This window comes from Neopsephotus bourkii, unplaced genomic scaffold (assembly GCF_033783945.1).
Source record: "Neopsephotus bourkii isolate Nb327-2 ecotype Australia unplaced genomic scaffold, CSIRO-AGI_Nbou_v1 NB_887, whole genome shotgun sequence".
Classification (NCBI taxonomy): domain Eukaryota; kingdom Metazoa; phylum Chordata; class Aves; order Psittaciformes; family Psittacidae; genus Neopsephotus; species Neopsephotus bourkii.
This window is the reverse complement of record NW_026901381.1, coordinates 3,637,883-3,652,095: the sequence shown is the minus strand read 5'-3', so window position 1 is coordinate 3,652,095 and position 14,213 is coordinate 3,637,883. Positions and strand designations below refer to the sequence as shown.

The 14,213-nt window shown below is 44.8% G+C and overlaps 1 protein-coding gene across 5 annotated transcripts in view; it reads right to left on the bottom strand.

The window, feature by feature from the left end:
• Positions 1–14,213, bottom strand: part of LOC133214417 (high mobility group protein HMGI-C-like) — a 130,490-nt gene that overhangs the window by 11,552 nt on the left and 104,725 nt on the right. Inside the window, exon 1 of one of the 5 annotated variants that reach the window (XM_061357311.1) lies at positions 11,048–11,185. The exons of 3 other annotated variants lie outside the window; for them this stretch is intronic. The gene's annotated coding sequence lies outside the window, so the exon portion shown is untranslated. Of the gene's footprint in view, positions 1–3,345; positions 4,284–11,047; positions 11,186–14,213 lie in introns of those variants that run through there. One more of the 5 variants, XM_061357310.1, reaches the window with a different exon arrangement.

The following is a 14,213-nucleotide window of genomic DNA, read 5'->3' as shown; positions in this document are numbered from 1 at the left end:
GTCCTTGGGAGAAATACAATATGAGACAGGAATGCTTGGGACATCAGACTAAAACCCCCAAACTGTGGGCATGATTCACAGCAAACGCTGCCAGCAAACGATTGTCTAGCTGCAGTGCCCACGTACCAGACACAAAGCTCACAAAGCCTTTTCAAAGCATAATAGGAGTGTGATTGTGAGAGACCCTTCATTACAGCCTTAACTCGGCCGCTGTCTCTATAATAATAGGAAAAAAACATCCACAAAGCACAACTCCCACTTCTTAGCACAGTGCCATTGTTCTGCTGCCACATGTGACAAAGTAAAACCCAGGGGAACTTCACCCATGTGAATGTGGTCACCCCTCAGTCTCCATGTGAAAGGGGGGGAGGAAATTGGCCTAAGCCCTGCATCAAGCGGAGGAGGATAAAAGACTTTGTCAGTCAAGACATCCAAAGAAGAGGCCTAAGAAGGCCAGGCAGAGAGAACCCTTTCATTCCAGTAACTGCAGCAATAACGATCAGCACTCATGTTATGAGAAATCACTTTCACCTTCCGAGAAATCAAACGCTCAGGGCTGCTCACGTCTCACAGCAGATCGAGCAATAGCACAGCTTGTTGTGGCTCCCCAGGGCCTGCTCCACCAGGAAAGCAGAACAGCCAGTGCTGGAATAGCTCCCTTGGGAAAGCACAGTGGTAGGGACACTCTGTCACCTTTTGTGCCAGATTTTTCTGTGAAATAAGGGACTTAAAGGCTACTAAATGGAGCTTGTGGCAGCAGCAGGTAACTGCCACAACCTCGTAAATCACATCTCAAAACCAGAAACAACATCTCTGGGTGATGTCCTTAACTACTCTGAGTAGCTAAGTCTAAGCCATCTCCGGGCTCATGCTTAAAAGGCTCCTAGTTCCCTGCTTGTGGTTTTTCTTCCAATGAGCAATTCACTGTCATTGGTGATGCAAGGACCAGAATCCCCCATCTCACCTGGCTGAACAAGCCAGGGTGTTCCAGTTTCTTGGGATGCAGTTGTATCTCCTGATCATTTTGATTAGCATCGACACCCTTTCCAATCTGAGCTCAACACTGCTGAACATAAGGACTCTCACTCTCAAAGCTATTTTAGGGCAGCTTAACCTTTCACTTACCTGGGAAGCATGAGCCAAGCAACAGTTCAGTGGGAAAAATTCAGTTCCTGTGTAACATCAGTAGCAAGAGTTTCCAAACTGATGCAACCAGCAAACAACTCCACCACCTCCAGCATATCCCAACTGATAAAATACCCAGCTCAGAACACAGAAACTATTTAAGCTACAGAGGACAAAGAAGAAATACAGGAACCATATGTGCTTCCATGCTCCACATCAGGGCTAGGGACCAGCCTGAACAGGAACTTCAGTAGCTCTGCCAACAGAGTTACATTTCCACCTCTGCCGTAGAGAGGAACCCTAATGAAAGCACCTTTGTGTGTTTCAGTTCCCCTTTCACAGTAGTTCCCTGACTGCTAAGCTCTGCTGGTGATGGGGCTGAGGGGAAGAACCTGAGTGAGAGAGCAAGGTAGGAAGGTGCTACCACCTGGGACAGGAGCTTAGGGACTAAAGACCTACCTTCTGACACTGCTAGAAGCTTTTATACATTAGAGACATGCACAGCTACATGGGAAAAAGACTGTTGATCCCTGAGTTTCAAGTAATGATGTAGACATGAATAGTTTCGTATTTCCCAGATCCTGAGCCCCCAGCTTCAGCACAATATTAATATGCTGCTGCAAGAGCACTCTTGAGTGAACCTACGCCTGCCAACCTACTTCTCTCTGTACAGATACCTGAGCCAGTTACTACTCTGAGGAACCTTGCTCACCCTAATCCATACCACAACTAACCATGGAAATACCACCATGGCTCTGCTACACATAGCCTAAAATATTCCTTCCTCAGATAGGTAATGCTTTGCACCGTTCTGTAGGATGAATCAGGCCATACGTGGAGCCCTAGCTGCACTGACGTCCTATTCACTTCTGTATGCACAGGACTTTCCTTGAAGGTTGCCACGTACCTGCAAAGTGAAGGGCTCAACCTCAGTCCTACCTCACTGCCATCAGCTTGCAAGCCCTGCCAAGGCCCCAGGTTTCTTAAGGTCAGAGCAGGTAAAGCAAAGAGGCAGTTAGCCATCCCAGGGAAGATGTGGGAAAGCACTGCTGAGTACCAAGACCAGAGAAGAGGGGCCTGGAATCTGTTCCTGACTCTTACCTTGGGCAACTCATGCAGTCTTTCTCCATTTCATATTTTTTGTCTATAAGACTATGGAATAGCACTGGAAGTATTAACACTTGCACTCAACCTGGGGTGGAAGAACTAAGAATTAAATCGTTCCTATTTGTAGAGTAACACTAAGGACTCCCAGCAGAGAACAGAGCAAGGCATTATAAGCAGGCTGCACCAGCAGCTTCCCCATGTTGTCATGTTTAGGAGCACAAAGGAGAGGCTGTCACAACTCATGAAATACAGGCCAGGATCAGCCACATCCTGCTGAGCAGCACAACACACCCTCACCCTCTTCCCCCAGGAAGCTGAAGGCTCGTGGGACCCATCTGGCCAAAGGTGTAAGGTTGAGTTCCCTGCCCTGGGAGCCTGGCACAGAGCGGCACTGGAGTGGAGTCCATCTCTGTCCAAGGACACTCAGGTATCAAACTCAGTACCCCAAATCTTGAGGCCACTGCCTGAGGTCTTAGACACCCTTCCAGCACTTGTCCCCAAAGTATCAAGCCAGATAAGTGACACTTAATGCCAGACTCATTAAGAGGCTGTTGACATTTTCCCTTGGGGAACATGCCCAAAGACTCAAAGGTTTGCTAAAGGTTTCTTCCTTTTCTTAAAGCCATTGTCCAGACACCTTCACCAAAAAGCAACTTCCCCAAGCACTGCACAGTTAGATCAGGGGAGGAAAAAACACCAGTATTCACAGAGAAATAAAAGGATAAGGAGAAATCTGTGGTTACTAAACCAAAATACACAGTCAGCTTTTACTTCAGATAGCACCATGCCTTGCTCCTCTGTGCAGTTACTGTCCTGTGCAGCCTAACTACTGGCATCTGCAAAACACTGTCCACTTGCACAAAACCAGGAAATGGCCCTCTGTGCTTCCTGGTGAGGCACCAGGAACCGGGCGTTTGGCACCTGGCTCGGGGACATGCAAGACACTCAGTTTTGTGCCGCTACCTACATTCCAACCAAGTCTTTCTGAATCCCAAGACACAATTTATTACCTAACCCCTGTGCCTTAATAATCTGCAGCATGTTGCAGATGAGCTTTGCATATGCATTTCATAACGCGGGCTGGCTAACGCGGAAAGAAAGGAGCACAATTACCTGTTGAGAAGTTGGGCAGTGCCACTTGACCCGACTGCAGCAGACCCAGCAGTGAAGGCAGGAGAGAAAGACAGAGGTACCCAGGTGCTGACCACCTCTTTGCTGGAGGGAAGCTGCTAACTGAAGTCTCTGCACACATTCATTTCAGGAACCTTACAGTGAGTCGAGCTCTCTTTATTGTGCTCCCAGTTAGTGACATGGAAAGCAGCATGAGCACTGCCAGCTATCTCCTTCTGATGGCAGTCCTGAGTAGTGACAGCAAGAGAAACCGAGCTCACTTCAATCGCCTGGAATGTCACACTAAACTAAAACGAAGATAAATCCCCAACCGGAGCACTTACCCCAGGCAGCTTGTACCACTGCCCTGCTTCCTAGAAATAAGACCAGTTTCCAAATGTGAAATGAATGATCTGAATAAAGGGGACAGATCATTTCATGGACTTCCCACCTTACAAATGCTAGAAAGAATCAGGCTGATGCTGTTTCAGGAAACAAAAAAAGACAAAATAAAGAAACCCCAAAGAGGTAGCCCCAGGAAGGCTTGTGATGATAAAGCGGTTATTAATCCGAGCACAAAATGCACTCGGGGCATTTACTATAAGCCACAAATAAAAATGGGAAGCTGACTTCAGTTGAGCATAACTGTATTTCAAAAGGAGATGTTGCACGCCTCTAAGTTAGGTATGCTATATTAATTATGTGAACAACCATCAGAGCTGGCAAAAGTCCCTACAAGTATTTTGCAAAGGAGAATGAAGACTTTTTACATGACTAAGACATGTATATTGGGGTTTTTGACACATCACCATTAGTAAAACCAGAGAGTTAAAATATCTCAATTTGTACCTGCAGAAAACCCGTTGTATTATGTTAAGAGACAAAGCCTGAGACTCTTCTTTATGTCAAGTAGTGAACTGCTTACAGAGATAATACAATTGAGTAAACTGAAGGCATTTAATTTTTCCCTCAGAGTCATCCACATAAGATTTGCAATCACTTGAGTTTCTCAGCAATACCCAAAAAGGTCAGCAAATTCACTTACTGCACTCTGGAAAACATGCCTCCACCTTATTAACATGTGACTGATGATCTCCTGGTTAAAGATGTACATGAGGGCTCCAGAAATGCATCCAGTTCTTAGGGCTGCCATACGCTTCCTCCGTGATCCCAAGAAAGTCACCTTTTTCCTTTGTACTCAGTTTCCCACACGTGAAGGGGAGATAACACACAAACCCAGTAACATCTTGCTTATTTAGACAACAGTTTCTTTGGGAAGAGATATATTTTCCACCATATAATTACACAGGTCTTAAGCAAAGTGGCTTAAGACTTTATTTGGAGCTCCTAACCGCTAATAAAACAAAATCAGCATGAACCGTTAAGAAAAGCCTTTGATCACCCCTGCAGCGATGTCTAATCCAACAATGAGGGTGTATGAATTCAAGTACCTGAAAATTATTATCTATTAATCTAAATGCTTAAATGCACCCAACATATCAGAACTCCTCCTGCACACACTCTACTGTATCTATGGAAATACACAAACTTTTTTCTTTTTATTATAGTAAACAATAATTTATATTATTGTATATTATATTAATATATTAATATATTGTATATTATATTAAAAATATCTTCATATTGTTTTCTTCAATATCATCAGAGACAAAGCAGGCTGCATGATGCACAAACAGGGCAGAATCATAATGACTAAGTCAGAGCCTGAATTGCTGTGCTTTGCATGAAGAAATCTGCACTTCATACAAACACTTCCTGGCAAGGAAGTATTGACCTTAATGCTACAGCACTGAACCAGAGGTAGCTGACTGCTACAAGTGCTAAAGAGCATTATTAATACTGTGGAAATTAAACATTTAGTTAGGAAATGTCAGATATAAAAATGGCAAATGGAGTCCTATTTAATCTTTATTGGGCATATATTGGAGGATAGTGTCTTTAATTTAATACCCACACTTCATAATTTCATTAACATTTAAGGCCAAGAGAAACGATTCGATCATTCTGTATATAAATGTCATTTCATCACTATCCTTGGAATGAGCCCAGAACTCTTATACTCGATGGAAGCCTGAGTCCCAGAAAATCACGTGTTCTTGATTTAAAGACATGATGGGATGGAGAAGGTACCACCACCCTTGGACACGTGTTGTGGTGCTTAATCCCTTTTAAAAAGGGTGCCCAATTTACAATTTGATTCGTGTGCTTTCAGATTGCAGGTTCTTATCGTACTTCTCTCTGATAAGCACCCAGCCTACCTATTCCCTACCTCCCCTGCTCAGCGATACGTTACCCTGTTATCAAGTCCACTCACACTATTCTTCTAAAAAATTAAATAGGCTGAGCTCCTTAAGCCTCACCCTGTAAAGCTTTAAACAAAACCAACAACAACAAAACAAGCTCTCATCTTCAAATATTAATACCTTTCAAGAGGGTACCGAAGCAGCATTGCCCTACTTCAGTAGCTGCCTTGACCTCCATTAAACCAGGGGTAAAATTAATTCCTCTTTTGCACTCCTGTAGTTCAACAGCCAAGGATCACAGAAGCCCTTTAAGAACACAAAATGTTTTCTTCTACAGCATTCCCATTCATGGCACAAGCTCTCCCTTCCACCCAGTAAACATTGCTGTTTCTTTTTACTCTTTTGGCTAGTTCTTTACTGCTGTGTGCAACCCTCTTTCAGAAGATAAAGTTACCTGTTCCCCCCTGGACTTTACAACAGTGGTCCTTACCACTGCATTTAACTGCTTTACAAACATGAATTAACCAATGGGTCCATTGCCACTCTATGGTGTGATAGCAGCTCCGTGTTTTGTGAGGAAGGGAAATTAAGATCAGTATCTTTAGACAGCAATATCAAGGTAGGATATTGTCAGCAAAACAGTTTAAGCACGTGCTGATTCCATCCAGCTGTGTATGTGAGGATACTATCAAAGCTTTCCTTGGACAGACTGTTCCCTGTTCCCCCTACGCCTGCATTCAAACCCCAGGATCTCTTCCCCTGGGCAGCCTCAATGCCAAGAGGTAAGCTCTGAAAGACAAAGGTTTGAGCTGCCTGTTTTCAGTGCACATTAAACCAGCCGAGTTCTGCTCTAAACAGAGACTGGCTCCTGGTTGTCAGATGCAGAACAGGACTACCCCAACATTGTCTATCCTGCTTCTGTCCCCAGAACACCTCAAAGAAGCTGCTGTGGAACAGCAGCTTCTGGCCAAGGGCTGAAGCCTCTTTATAACTGTACCTTTTGATGGAATTTCTCTTTTGGAGGTCCCATGATGAACAAGCATGAACTGGACCCATCAGCAGGAAAGCAGCAGCAGCCAAATCCAGATTACAGGAGTGTCAAACTGGCAAGGTTTCCGCTCCTGACTGACTCGCTAAGATATTGATGTCCTGAGAGGGTTTTGTGTGTTTGCAACAAGACTTGCTCTACACAAGGGCTACCTTGTGCATGCAAGAACCAGTTTCCTATAGAAAACATGCAGTGTTTTTACCACAATGCAGTGCAAGTCTCTGCTGCATTCCTATTCTTTATCATCACTCCTCCAGAAACTAGAGCGGTCACTGTAGTATAGCACGATACATGTAGGCTAACGCCAGCTGTAGATTCATTTGTGTATAATCCCTTTCTGTTAGACAGATGCATATGAAGAGCTTCATTCACTGCTCTCCTGATCTTGTCAGAACCTCTCATGTGCACAAACCTCTATCTCCTAAGCACTGTGAAAGTAGCTTTCATTACAATTGTTCTCTACATGCTTATTATTCAGGCTGTATTAATGAATATTGCAATTGGAGATTAGGCTGCGATGTGATTTCCATAAGATAAGAAACAGATTTGCCATGCTCTATTTTACCATTGTAATGGAAGTGTGCCCCATAATACTGTATTTTTTAATTCTCATATGATGCTCAGCAGCAATTTGAACTCTCAGGATGCTGCAGCATTACCAAATCTCACTTTGAGAAAGTTGTGGACATGCTGGAAGACCACCAAAAATCAAAGACTTAGAAAACATGGCCTGTGAGGAAAGACTGAGGAACAGGGTTGTTAAACCCAGAGACAGGAGAACAGAAAGGATACAATAATGGTTTTCAAATGCACAGAACAATGCACTATCAAGGCAAGAATAATGTGTGGATGGGATAAAAAGTCAGTTTGAATGCAGAAGGGAAAGTCAGGTTGAACATTAAGGAAAGTCTAATGACTTAATGGTCAGGACAGCAAGGTAGTGGAATACGCTACAAGTTTGTGGAGCCTCTTCCCATGGAGAAGCTAAAAATGGGTCTCACACATGTACTAGGATTGGCATGGATGGTAATAAGGCTCCCCCTAGAAATGAAGTGTGTTTAGCAACTTCTCGGGCTGCCTGCCAGCCCTTTTCTATGACATTAAGTTTCTAATTAGGCTGCTCTTAAGTATATTCATGCAGAACTATATCTATCAAAAGGCCAGAACAGGCAACTCACAGGGACTAGAATTAATTTCTCCTTGTTCTCCATGGCTGCAAAATCTCCTGAACTGGCTGAGTGTCACTTTAGAGTCTTTGGAATCCAGCTGGTCCTACAAGCTACAAAGCTTGTGATTCACACTGGGGAAGCTAAAGGATACTTCACTATTTCAGGCCCAAAATGCTGTCAATTAATTACCAGAAGTAGAAGAATTTGGCTCTTGCAATGGGAAGGATGAATCCTGGTGAAGCAACACCATAAATACTAGCATCTGGTAATAAGGCTGACCCTTTTTTACCTTTATAGTAGGAGTCGGCTACTGTTCCTGACAACATGCAGATGACGAAGGTGGGACAACTGAGAATAAGAAGAGGGAACAGCTTTGCTGCAGGCAAGAAAGGTGCAGTGAGAACTAGAAAGAGCTCACACCTTGCTCGATAAAGTCATGTGGAGACATTGTGAATGATGGCCTGGAGGTGGTCTCAAAGGAACTTTGTAACACAAAATGAACCTTCCACCAGGAGACAGCTGCCTGTGAATAAGGACTAGATCCCAGTGGGAAAATAAAAGCTGGATAATTCTCATCTGTGACCAGAGGCAGCCAAGAGCATTAGCAGAGACACCCATGGCAAGCAGCTCATATCAGAGGACTACCCCCTAAGATGCAGAGCAGGAAGGCTACAGCTGGGGAGCGCAGCCTGGCAGGTATAGCAAGCAGCATCCCGAGCACTGGGGGTTAGGTGTACATATGGAGGAGGATGTATGTTTCTGTGGGAGAGAGCTCAGGCCCATGATTATCCATCAGGCTGCCATCCAAAGGATTAGCACAGCAACACCACATAAAGGTGGAGTGTTTGAAGGAAATGCAGAAGGTCCTCAGGAAGCGATATTTACAGCTTCCCAAAGCTTCTTTGCTGGCAAGAGGATTTTACTAGCATCCCAGCTGGAAGGTCCAAATTTCTGTAGGAGAGAGGCAGTGCAAGACAGACAAAAACCTGTCTTTTAAACTTCTGAAGAAGGGCATTCTGAAGACTGCAGCACACATCTCAGGAAGGCCCTTACAGTGACTGTGTCCTTATCCCCGTGCTCCTCTAGAAAGCTATCCGGTAGATAAAAGGCTGGTGTGCCCTAGCAAGAGAATCAGAGCAGTGTCCCAGATGCCGTGTCAAGTAGATTTATGCTAAAGAAGCAACAACAATGCACATCATGCTTCCTTCCCTGATTTTCCAATGCGTATCTCATGTGCAGCTTCAAAACTCCATTGCTTGAATCCTTTTAGGCTTTGGAGGAGTGAAAGGGGGAAGCTCACATGCACTTCTAAATACAACCCAATTGCTTATGATCCAGCTGAAGAACTCCTGAAGTCAGACTATTTTGGAAAGACGTCTGCAAAGAACCAATAAGCATGCTGATGGATTAGCTGCAGGCTCACAGCACAGGTACAGCACAGGTACAGCCTATAGGCCATGCCCCTGGCAAGGTGGATCCTGCTGACTGTTTTCTGTTCAAGCTTATAACAAACAGCAGAGCTTCAGAGGCAAGTGCTCCCTTCCCCAGAGCAGAACCAAAGCAAATTAGCCACAGACTTAATATTTAAGGACCTAAAAAGCATTGAAAATCAAGGCCCAAGGTGTTAGACCTACTCAGTAAAGCCAAATGACCAGGTTATGAGGATGCCAGGACAGCAGACTGAGAAAGAGAAGACTTTAGTCTCAGTATGAGCACTGTGGGGTGCAGAATGCTTGCTGCAATAGAGGAATGATCACAGTATCACCCCAGCTCAGGTATGAGAAAGCACAGCCCCAAGTCCCTGAACTTGTGTTGCCCATGCCCGAGACAATTTGAAACAGACTGTTTGGAGAAAACTGCAGGACATGGTTTATTATCTGTGTGTGTGCTGTCCTTTGTATGTGTTATGTGTGTGTTATGTACCTTTGTCAAAAGGCCATCGGAAAGGAGAAGGGAAGGAAACCGGATAAGCAAAATACAACTGCCTGAAGTGTTGCTCCTTTACTTGCAGAACCCAACTCCTGGGGAAAACTCAGGAACACCTCCATTAACTTCAAAGAGCAGCTCGTTCAAACCCTCCGTGCCAAGGATGACGTTTGCTGTGTCACCACACAGTGGCACTCTCCCCACACACTTCCCGGAGGTAAATCTACAGGGTTTTATCCCCCAGTTACCAAGTTACCCACGAGCATAAATGCCACTGAGCAGGCAGGGTTTTCAGAAACACATGCAGTTTGGAACAGCAGAGCTGGCTCAACAGCTGGTTTGACAGCACAAGGTTTAGCTGATTGCAAGTTGTTAGAAACCAAACACTAGAAAAAACCTGATTTAAAAATTGCTGGTAAACCTTCTTAGGATCCTTTGGTTTGGTTCCTCCCATTCTCTTAGAGAATCATAGAATCTCTGCACACTTGACTTACACTTCAGCACTCCGGTTTCATCATTTTGAGATCTCGGGTACTTTGTGCCACTTCTGTCTTCCAGAACTCTGGTAGCACCACTCTGAACTCTGGTAAATCATTTCTTCTTCATGGCTTCCCAAAGGAAAAGCCCCAAGGGCTCCCAAGCAAATACACATCCACCAAAACACCTCTCTGCTAGGCACACTTCACATGTGGATTTCTTCAGGGTGAGAAGAATAGTGTGTTGGTAGGACTGAAGCAGAGAAACGGGACTTAGCAAGGGGAAGTAATGGAAAAGCAGGATGAGTCAGAAAAGAGCCATTCATCCAGGCCCTCCTGATAGGCGCTGATTTCTCTCAAGCACTAAATGTCCAGGGACAACCACAAGCCTTAATCTTTATGACCTAAACATTACACACAGCTCTCACAGAGGCAAGGTATCAGAGCTGATTCAGTAATGAGGCACATAAAAGAGAACATGGTGTGAAGTCTTGCTCAGCCCTCCTAAGAGACCTCTGGATGGGGCCATGTGCTGTTGCAGGTGGGAGCTGGCCTGCTGGTGATAAATACCTGTCCACCCCAATGCAGTCCTTTAAGCCACAGATTGATTGATTGGGATTTGCAGAGAGCAACTCAGGTATATTTAGCCTCCAGTAAGACAGGCTAAGGATGAATATGCAGGTGCTCTGAAGCACACCTTGACCCTGCCCCTTCCAACCTTCTCACTTTCCCAGCTCTTATGAAAGGTCTTGTCTATGGTGACAGAGATGACAAAGGGGAGTCTGTAAGTAATGGAAAACATGGCAATAAATCATGCAATACCTTCAAAGTACAAAGGGAAGAGAGGTCTCCACAAAGGATCCTATCCATTTCTGGCTATTTCTGATCAGCCTCCACCTTTCCAGCTGCCAGTTCAGATGAGCTGGGCTAGCTGCCAGTTACCCAAGCAGAAGAAACCCAGATGCCTAGAGAGATCAAAAGGATCACCATACATACATGCATAAGCTCTAGTGACAGTGACTCATTTGGGCGAGGAAACTCCCTCCATAGCCAATCCTCTGTCTGCAGGCTGGGCTAGAATAGCGAATCCATCACTTTGCACACAGAATTTTACCTAGGAAGACTGTGCCTTCCCTCTTCAGAAAAGAAACTCAGGTAGGAAAGCAGTATTCCTTAGGGCAGGTGATTCCATTCTACATGAGGAAAATCACCCCATAGAACATAAGAGTTAAGAACAATCATGATGGTTCAGGCCAAGATTTTCTTTGGAAAACCCTTGCTCTTGCCTAGGGGAAAACAATAAGCAGTCCCTTTCCATGCTCTACCACCTTTGCTATACTTCTCAGTCATGCCTCCTCCAAGCTGAAGACAGCTTCTCATTCAGTCCTATATAGACGCCATTCTTGGCATTTTCCCATGTCTAATACACTCCTTGAGGATGAAGAAAACAAAACCACACTTTGTGTGTTAAGTGAAAGCACAGCAGGCTTTCTTAATTAGAAAAAACCACCCCAAACTAACCCAAACTCGAACACAGACACACACTGCAACACTGCAAGTGTTTCTGGTTTGTGTTTTGGGTTCCTTCTTTATTCCTTTCCTCAGCAGCATCCTTCCACTGGGGTAGCTTTTCTCCTGCCTTGTTTCTTACCTCTTTGCCAATTATTTACACATCTCAAGGCCTTCTCTCCCAGGCAGTGCCTGCTCAGGGTCCCAATAAGGTGTTTCATAACTTCGCCAAACGTCTCACAGCAGTCTGGTAGGAGCTGTTGCACTCTCACCTACACACTTGTCAAAGAACTCCAAGAGATTTGCAAGACAAACCTCTCGCCTCTACAGAAATCCCATTGACTCTTCCAGAACTGATTGGGTTTATCTCATTGTCAAATACATTTTCCTCTGTTGCAGCTCCTACTGGTTTATGTTCTACACATGTCAGGGTACCACCAACCTGAAGCCTCCCAAAACCTTTTTGTTTTACAAGATTGATGCAATATTTACCCATCCTCCATGCTGCAGGTGCCAAGAAATCTTTAAGAGAAATGTCCCACACTGCCTTTGGCAACGCAGCTGTTTCATCCTTGAGTTCCTCGGACGTCAGGTGAAACCTCCCAGTCCTGCAAATGTCATTTAGTGTCACTGTTATTTCTTGAGTAGTGACCATTGATAAATGGAGTCTATTTGCCCCATTCCTCTGACACACAGACCTCACTCGTATCCCTTATTCCTAACCTAAAACCTACCCACACTTCGTTTTCTCCATGTTTCTTTACCAGGGCTTTCACTTTCTCTCTCACCAAGGACTCTGCATGCCCTGCATTTCATTTTTCCTCACCTCACTGCCAGGACCACAACTGCTTCCTGTACTGAGGAACCTCGGCCTCTTTCCCTGTTTTGATCCTAAAAAACCCCCAAACTATCAGTGGCTTTCTATTCAGATACCAGTCTGGAATGTTACAGCTGATCAGATGCACTATCCACTGGTACCTTGTCCCATAGAGATAACACAGAGACAGGCATCGTCTTACTCTTTCACCCTGCTTCTTTAACAGCCAGATCAAAACCTCTAACAGTGTTACAGAGATGCAAGTAACGCTCCTTGAGATGTATTCATTAACCAGGTGGTAGGTGTGTCCAGGAGTTCAATGGCTTGGGGTCTGAGAGACAGGCTTTGAATTTTGATAGCAGCGGTGCCATTTCAATCAAGGTAGAATTTAGATTCTACAGATATTAAAAATGGTCAGAAGAAAAGAGCAAAAGGAACTAAAAGAACAATTCTGCAGAAAAATCAACCTGTTTTGAAAGGCACCTCTATTTTGAAACATCATCTCAGCCAAAGCAGGAAATGAAGTCTTCAGTCTGTTACTCAGCTTTGGACCCTGCTATCCCAGGGAGAAGGGAGAGCCTGAGGCATGAAGCACAAAGGCACATGGAAGCTTGAAATGCCCATAGATTGGTTACAATACAGTGTTGGAATTCAGTAGTCTCATGCTAGCAACAAGACTGAATAAAAGAAACTAGTGTTGCAGACTTAGCTGGCTGTCTCGTAGGCTGCCTGGAAGTTGAGGAAAGCTGGCAAACATCTCTCTCAAAGCAATCTGGTTTTCTTATTCCATCTCCTGTTCCCAGAGAGTTTCCTCAGGGTTTATTAGAAAGCTAATAGCATCTGGCTCTTTGGAATCAAGTTCATCCCTTACTTCTGCAGTGTTCACTTGGCTAACCACTGGAGCTCTGAAAGCCTCATGTCTGGTATCCTGCAGGCCACCAGCAGACAGGGATGGCTTGCCTGAGGTACCTGGATAGAGAGGTGATCAAAACAGAAAGGAGCAGAGCAAACCTGACAGTGTGCACGTGGGAGCCATCTAAAATGTCAAACTCTCTTCTCCAGGACATCGAGTGGATAACAGCCTTGGGGTGCATCTGCAGGGCAGCAATTTGCCTTTCTTACCTGGCACACCCATGACACGATATCCACCTCCTTGTCTGTTTCCCAGTCCAGATCCAGGACCTCCTCCCTCCTGCACAATGCTACACCATCCCAGCTTCTCTCCCTGCTCCTACGTGGGCCCATCGGAGAGCCACAGCACACGAACTTGCTGCAACTCCTCATTACAGCTCAGAATTTTCCATTGCCCTTCAAGCCCTCATGGTTATTAGAGACTCATCGCCTGGGCAAGTGAACTCAATCTTTGCTTTTCTGATTTTCTATTGTCTGTTTATTAGATGGACCCTTGGTGAACTCCACAGTTCACACTCTCCTGTGGTGCCAAGTGTAAAATTAATATTGACTAAAAAATCTGGGCACTTCTTTCTGGCCAGAGAGGAGACATTTGGAATTAATGGGAATGTTACACTGTTTCACACCCACTGTCATCTTTCTGAAACCTCCAACTCTTGCAGCTCGTTTCTAATTGCAGGCATTAACTCTTAATGGGCCTTATCTGTTCCGGCTGGGTGGGTGCTGCACTCAGCCAGCCCAGTGCTCACG